Source organism: Aplysia californica, unplaced genomic scaffold (assembly GCF_000002075.1).
Source record: "Aplysia californica isolate F4 #8 unplaced genomic scaffold, AplCal3.0 scaffold00406, whole genome shotgun sequence".
Lineage (NCBI taxonomy): Eukaryota > Metazoa > Mollusca > Gastropoda > Aplysiida > Aplysiidae > Aplysia > Aplysia californica.
Window position 1 is genome coordinate 428,505 of NW_004797676.1, and position 7,500 is coordinate 436,004.

Genomic DNA, 7,500 nt, shown 5'->3' on the forward strand with positions numbered 1-7,500 from the left:
GAGAGTGAGAGAGAGAGAGGGGGGGGGACAGAGAGATAGAATGAAAGAGAGAGGAAACAGAGGGAGGGGGCGGCAGGAGAGTGAAAAACAGAGTAAGGAAAAGGCAGGATATTAAACATTAGAACGGAGTGAATGGGAGGAAGTGGAAAGAGAAGGAGTAATGAAAGAGGAAAGAGATTATTAATGAGAGGATGAGAGAAGGAGCAAGCAAAACTGAAACAACATTGACTTACATGCACATGTGGCACCTGGAGAGGTGAAACTGCTTTTTCAGAAGTGCTTTTTCGCTACCTTAGAATTACAAAGTTCTATCTGACATGTTTGGCCATATTGACTTACTAAGACCATGAAAGCAAATTAATGTTCTGTCTGCTCTATCAAAATGTGAGGCTGCGTGGTAAAATCAGGCTCTCGTCAAAATAATGAAAGTGAAGAAACTAGCACTTTTCCTCAGGTTTAGGAAATTGTATTAAATTTTTGTTTTTTGGCTCACCATCTTTTATGTTAATTAAATACACATTTTTGTGTGGATTTTACTGAAAAACGTTGCTATACGGCGTAATGGAAATACATGTTCAGTTTCCACCCTCTCACAAGCTAAGGAAATAATACAACTTAGGCGGCCATTTTCTCACTAATTTTACTTCTCAAACTAGACGACCCACAACTCCTTCAATTGTCAGTATCTTGACTTCTATCCAAGATAAACGAATATTTTTTTCAATCAGAAGCAAAGCAAATGGACAGGCTATAAAATTATACCAATAACTCCAAATGCCCAAAAATTGACCAGCGTCTGATTCCACCGCGTCATGACAAGTAGTAAGGTTGTTCGGAGTCGTTATTTGAAAAAGCTTGACATGCTGTGAGAATTCAAAACTTTTTACGTCAAATTTTTCAAAGCTAGGTTCTGAGCCGGTCGATCTTTGTAATTCTAAGGTAACTATTTATGCACATGTAGTAGACTCGGATGATAGCGTTCTTCTGTGCACGACACTGCGGGGGTGGCCGTTGCTATTCATTGTGTACTTGAGAACATGAAGTAAGTGCGATGGAGGTGTCCTCTACTACACATTAAGTCTGTACTCCTCGGACCAGCTTGTACAACAACCATTGTGACGAGCTGATTTGATCACTCCCACACGGCACTTGTCGGATCGAACAGAATTGTCCTCCCACGCCCCCTCCTTAATCTCACTTTATCCATGTTACATGATGCTGGGATTTCCGGAAAGCACCCTCTGAAAATAACCTTGACCGTTATCAACTGGGAAGAGCTAACCGTACACAAAGGTTTGCATTGTGAGTGCAACTGTGAGTGTGTGTGTGTTGGGGGGGGGGGGGGGGGAGAATGTGTCAATAGGGTCAGGAGTGCACATATGGCTTTGCGATAATTTCTCTGCGCCCCCACACGAAAAGCTTTGTTATGATTGCCCTTACTTGCATGAGGCCATTATCTGGGTTCCTTACACAATGGCTGATTGCGCAGCCAGTGACGGTGTGAGGTGGATCTTCGCAGAAAGATGGAATTACTCGATAAAACAGTACACGTTCGTGTGAGTCACACTCTAGTTGACTTTTGCGAAGAAGACAAACAAATCTACCATGACAGATAGGTCGATCGAGAGGAAAAGGTATTTAATAAGAGAGAAAGAGCATAGTGTTAAGGCTTTTTAGATACCAATCTCAAAACTAAAGGCATAGCAGCGAAGACACATTATTTCAACATCTGAAGGGACAAAAGTTGACGCAACAGAGAATACAGCATCGATCACTTCCTTGCCCTCACATCGACTAGCGTTCTTCGGAGCATGTTGACCTGATTAACCTACATGTATATCAATGTATACGTTTTGGCAATTTATATCAATACTGCACAAACACTATCGTCTGTAGTGACGGAACAGTGCCTACCTCTGGAGGTATGTGTTTGTGTGTGAGGGGGGAGGGAGGGGCGGGGGTGTGGAATAGTTAAAGTATGTTTGTTTTTAGAAAGCACCATAAAGTCGTCCTTTGTTTTCAAACGTCTTGTATATTGAAAGCATAGCCTTATGCCAACACGACTCAGGAATTTTAAATGTGACGTGACGACCAAACTCGAAGAGTTTCTTTACGCGGACGAACATTGGATGCAAAGCTATCAATTTTCCAACAAAATCCAGCTGCATGAGGTCACTCAAAAAAAAAGACTTTTACAAAAATGTGTATATTCATATACCTTATAATGACGAAATTGATAAACGTTGTTTGTTTGTTTGTTTGTTTGTTTGTTTGTTTGTTTGTTTGTTTGTTTGTTTGTTTGTTGTGGGTTTTTGCTTGTTATTACTTTTGATATTTATGAGATGTAATTTTTTTGCCCCCCCCCCCCTTCGAAAAAAAACAAGCCCCCCCCCCCTCTCTCTCCCTCCCTCTCTCTCTCTCTCTCTCTCTCTCTCTCTCTCTCTCTCTCTCTCTCTCTCTCTCTCTCTCTCTCTCTCTCTCTCTCTCTCTCTCTCTCTCTCTCTTTTTTTTTTTCTCTCTCTCTCTCTCTTTCTCTCTCTCAATTCGTTTTTTCATTTTGTAGATGGGGAATGTGCGAGAGGGGGGGGGGGGGCAGGGGAGGTGCTTCATATCGCCGTCGTTAACTTGGTTAGAAAGTACAGTGAAGTGGACGAAGATGACTCAGACTCCAGTGTGAAGATTCCGGAAGTGGCCTCTCCTGGTTGTGACGCACGCACCCCCTGGTGGAGAGAGCTTCCGGGTCACGGTGAGTCCTCATCTCTCGGCCCAGCCAGCCGCAGTTGCCAAATCCTCTTACCTCTGATGGGTTTCTGGCACCGTCCACCCGCCCGTCAGCCTCCGTGGGGGGACTCAACCAAGGCCCCAATCATCTCAACAACTCCTGGTCGATACATCTACGCCATCGATCTTCTCCCAATGACGTCGTTTGTTCTTAAGCGATCAGCGCCAAAGATGAATTCTCCTCTAGATTTGGACAGATGCCCGCCTCAAGTGTTACAAGAGGCGATAGTCTACTTGGGTTTACTCTTGTACCCATTTGACCGAACATGAGTACCTGCAGGTACGTTGAGTCTGATTGGGTGAAGGCCAAAACTTCGGGGACACAAAGATTTCTCTGCGGTTTGTTAATCGTCCATTGACCCTTTGGATTCTTATTTCCATTTTTTCTTCCTATAATCATTCATGGGGGACATGTTTGACACTTGAGTGACTGAATGTTTCAAGGTCGTGGATACTATTTTAAAAAAATTAAACTGTCACATGTTAAGTCCTCAACAAGTTGCTGACCAGATTTAAAATGGTCTAGTCTCAAAAAGGTAACGATAAAAGGGAAAGGGGGGGGGGGGGGACTAAAGTCTTGATCAAATATACAAACGATTATATGTGGACGATTAAACTCTGTAAATACTGGTAGGTGTTTTTAAAAGGAAGTCTGAGAATCCCTATTGGATTTAAAAGTTACACACATGAGTCACATCGTAAAACAGTGGGTACTTGCAAAGTACAGACCTAGTTGCGTAATACTACGTCAGGAATAGTTATTGTCTGCTAACGACTGGTTGTTTCACCCTTCCCTCGATCTTCGTTATACACAGTAGACTGTGGAACGTGTCAGGGTGCAGAAGAATAATGTATAGCGAGAAAAGGAAACGATCAAAGTGGGGGGGGGGGGTCGATATTTTTAAACCCCCTCTCCCCGAACTAGCTTGATCAAAACAATTGCCAGTGTACAAAGAGGGAACAGAAAGCTACAAATTAATTATAGTTAAACGTCTTTTTTAAGAAGTGTTTTTCAGTTGTTTTTTAAGAAGATTCTGTTGTACATGTATCTTTAAAGAGGCGTTGAGGTAGACTTCTATCCCACATCATACCATACCGGGAAAGAAACGATTTGATTTCCGTCCAATTTTAGACCATGCTAGAAAAGAGACAGTATTGAGCAGAGCTTTGAGCTCTCACTACATAAAGCTAGAAAAGAGGTTGATTTCGATTTCCTTTCATTGGAAAGTGAACCTACGATCGACTGGTGAGCGTTCTGTGGAACACCTTGAACCTTGAACTAAAGGAAAATCACGAGTTCTTGGGGGCCTTTATTTTTCTCATGAATATTAACTTGTTCTGCTTTCAAGCAGGAAGAGTCGTCAATAGAATAAATTAACTCCTCTTTGGTCTTGTTTTTGTTGTCTTCTGGGTGAAGAGGTAAAAAGTCGGTTACGTTTGATCTCAGATTGATCTGATGCAGGGCCATAGAGCTTATGGGCTTGTTTGGAGACATCTAAACGTACTTGAAATATATCAAATAGACCTCGTTGAGCTTTCCTAAAGTCAAATACAGCACAAAATATGAGAAATTACCCGTCAGGCCTCGATATTGTTGCTGAATATAGATGTAACGACCGGGCTCTTTACTTTGGTGTTATTGTAAATTTAAAATAAGACAGAAGGACAGATTGCACTCTTGAGACTTGAGAGACTGGGTGATATGAGAGTAGCTACATGTACTTCTCCTCGACAACATATAGACCAAAGCGCAAGACGAAAGTGCTTATTACCCCTACTTCTGGGCTTTGTTAATCTGTTTTTTTTAGATTAAAATGCCCAGAAGCACACTTTTGTAAGATTACAATGTAAATCAAGGATATCGAGTGTTGAGTTAATATTACGCTCACCGTGCTGCAGAGATAAAGAATCAGAACTGCCATGGAACAAGTAGCCTGGGTGTCATTGGATGCCTCTATGGAGTAGATAATCGAATTAAGAGACAAATCCAGTGAAAAATGTAAACATCTATTTGCATTTCACACGCACTTTACTCCCCAGTAACGATCAACGGCGCCACCAAACGTAACCAATATCGATGTGGAAAACATTCTTCTTCTTTTTACGCTCGCTGAGATTCGTTGACTACAACTATGACTACGAGTGCAGAAATCGTCGAACCTTTTAAAACGAAAGTGGTTCACACACGAGATTCTGGGAGATGAGGTGTGACCAGGTGTCCGACAAACTTTACGCATACGGCGACGCGAGTGAAACAGAAAGGCCGAGCGAAGAGCTCTGAGCAGGCCGTATCAGCACTTCCCTCATCGATGAATTGATTGGAAATCGATCTACATGTCTTTTGAATTCCGTGGGGATCACGGGAAATAGTAAAAGCTTTCTCTTTCATTTGACGCGAGAGAGTGAGAATGTCCAGGGAGCCATTATTCTTACAACGAGTTGTACGCACCTCGGGGGCCGGAAAGCATGCTCACAGCGTAAGATTTATGGGCGGGCAATGACGCATTGATTAACTGCTTCGCCTCTGCGCTATGTCTGAAAGACCACAAGCTAACCGGGGAAAACGGTGCAGAGTGAAACTGCTCTGTTTTCTTTTGTGGCGTTTAACGCCCTCCTAGACATACTTCAGGTCATCGTGAAGGTGGCGACTCGTAAATTACAAAGAGCCATTTTAGATCAGCTCGCAAAGAGAGGAGCCGTTTGCCTCTGTCTGCCTATTTTTTGTATGTCAAAACCTCTGTCTTCCTATCTGTTGGTACGGCTATCAATCTGTCTGTCTGTCTGTCTGTCTGCTTGTCTCTCTGTCTGTCTGTCTGTCTGTCTGTCTGTCTGTCTGTCTGTCTGTCTGTCTGTCTGTCTGTCTGTCTGTCTGTCTGCCCATAGCTTATTGCTAGGACAAGGCACTGAATGAAAACTTGTCTTTTTAGTGATATCGGCAGATTTCGATTGGTAAACAAACATGTCGCTGTTTCTTCCAAAGTAACTTCAATTTCAAGCCACATGCCTTTTGTTCACCTCAGTATTTGCTCAGTCCCCCGTACTTATTGTTTGGGCCTAGTATTTATAATCTGTCACTTTTTCATTGTTCTTGTTTTCTTTAGCAACCGTTTTGTCGCTGCTGTAATTCGTCATGTACATATTATTTGATTTTATCTTTGTGGATTTTAAGGCCTTTTTTTTCTCTTATTCTTTATGATGTTGAAGTTAATATTTCACTTTCAGTGCAAAGCGTCACCTTATCGGCGAACCTCGGATCTTTTTTGTGTTATCCAGTTATTAGAATTTTTTTTTTACTGGAGGCGATGCCGTTTTGAATATTCTTCGACTGCTGCTGTGAATAGTTTGAGTGATATGGGGTCTCCTTGTCTCACTCCCTTTTCAATGGCAAGCATTCCTGGTGCGTAGTTATAAAAATGGATTCGAACTGACACCTCTCGATAAAAGTTTATCAGTATTTGGATGTGTGTCTCGTTCATATTTGTTACGGATTTTTGTAGAATATTAAAAATTGCGACAATATCTTACCTTTCAAAAATTCGTACACGCGGCACCTCCAGCGAACACACGTCCATGTGAACTAAACGGCACTTTAAAAATGAATTTTTAGAGAAATCAAATGGTGCGTTCTCAATAGTCTTTATCGGTATCTAAAACACTTTCAACAACCTTTCTTTAGCTTCTACAAATGAGGACAAACTTCACCGACTCTCTCGCAAGGCCAGTAACTTCTAAACAGAGGTCAGAAATTTACTAAGACTGGTCAGACTGAATTGCTATCCCTTCGGATCTGAGCAAAACAACGAGGTTTTGGCCACCGATGACGCAGACCGCGAGGACGTGATATGAAGGAAACCCCGGTCGTCGTTGTCCTGTCTGGGAGAACGAACATTTGCTCCCGGAAATGGAAGGGCGAGTAAGTAAACTTCCAGTGACGTATACATTGTAACTTAGGCAGGGGGAAAAACTAGCTCATTAAGTGTGTCTTGAGTACGATATGTTCTAGAAAAAAAAGTTATATGCTCAAGTGCATGTATACTATTCGTGGAGCTGAAAGACTTTTTGTAAAGTTTTAACACTCCCGACTTATAAAAAATAATAAATAAATAAAAATAAATTACACTTTTATTTGTCCCAGAAGGGCACTTTGGTTTACAATGGCTAACATACAGATACATACATAAATACATAATTATTAATACGAACATACATAAATACATGCATAGATACATTCCTAAATACACAATATTACACAAATACAGAACAGTTTACAAAACCAGTTTGTGCTATTGGTTGCGCCATTACGGAGACAAGTCGCTCATCATACAGATTTGTGACTGTGAATATGAATTATAGAAGTATGTTTCTTACTTTTCATAACTTGACTGTTAAGCAGATATGTTTTTTTTAATTACAAAAGTACCCTGCACTATGTGGACAGAAGTACTGTGTTTCATCTCTCTCTCTCTCTCTCTCTCTCTCTCTCTCTCTCTCTCTCTCTCTCTCTCTCTCTCTCTCTCTCTCTCTCTCTCGCTCTCTCCATCTATCTCTATCTATCTATCTATCTATCTATCTATCTTTCTATGTCTCTCTCTCAGTCTCTTGCACTTGCTCTCTCTCTCTCTCTCTCTCTCTCTCTCTCTCTCTCTCTCTCTCTCTCTCTCTTTGTCTCCTTCTCTCGTGCTTTTGCTCTCATTCTCTCTCTCTCTCTCTCTCTCTCTC

General features: G+C 41.6%; 1 protein-coding gene across 1 annotated transcript in view; it reads right to left on the reverse strand.

Moving 5' to 3' along the window:
* Window positions 1-5,599, reverse strand: part of LOC101854885 (putative GPI-anchored protein pfl2) — a gene marked incomplete in the record, with an annotated part of 12,928 nt that extends 7,329 nt beyond the window's left edge. The window contains 1 exon segment of the mRNA XM_005104141.2: window positions 5,589-5,599.
* Window positions 5,600-7,500: the final 1,901 nt, after the last annotated feature.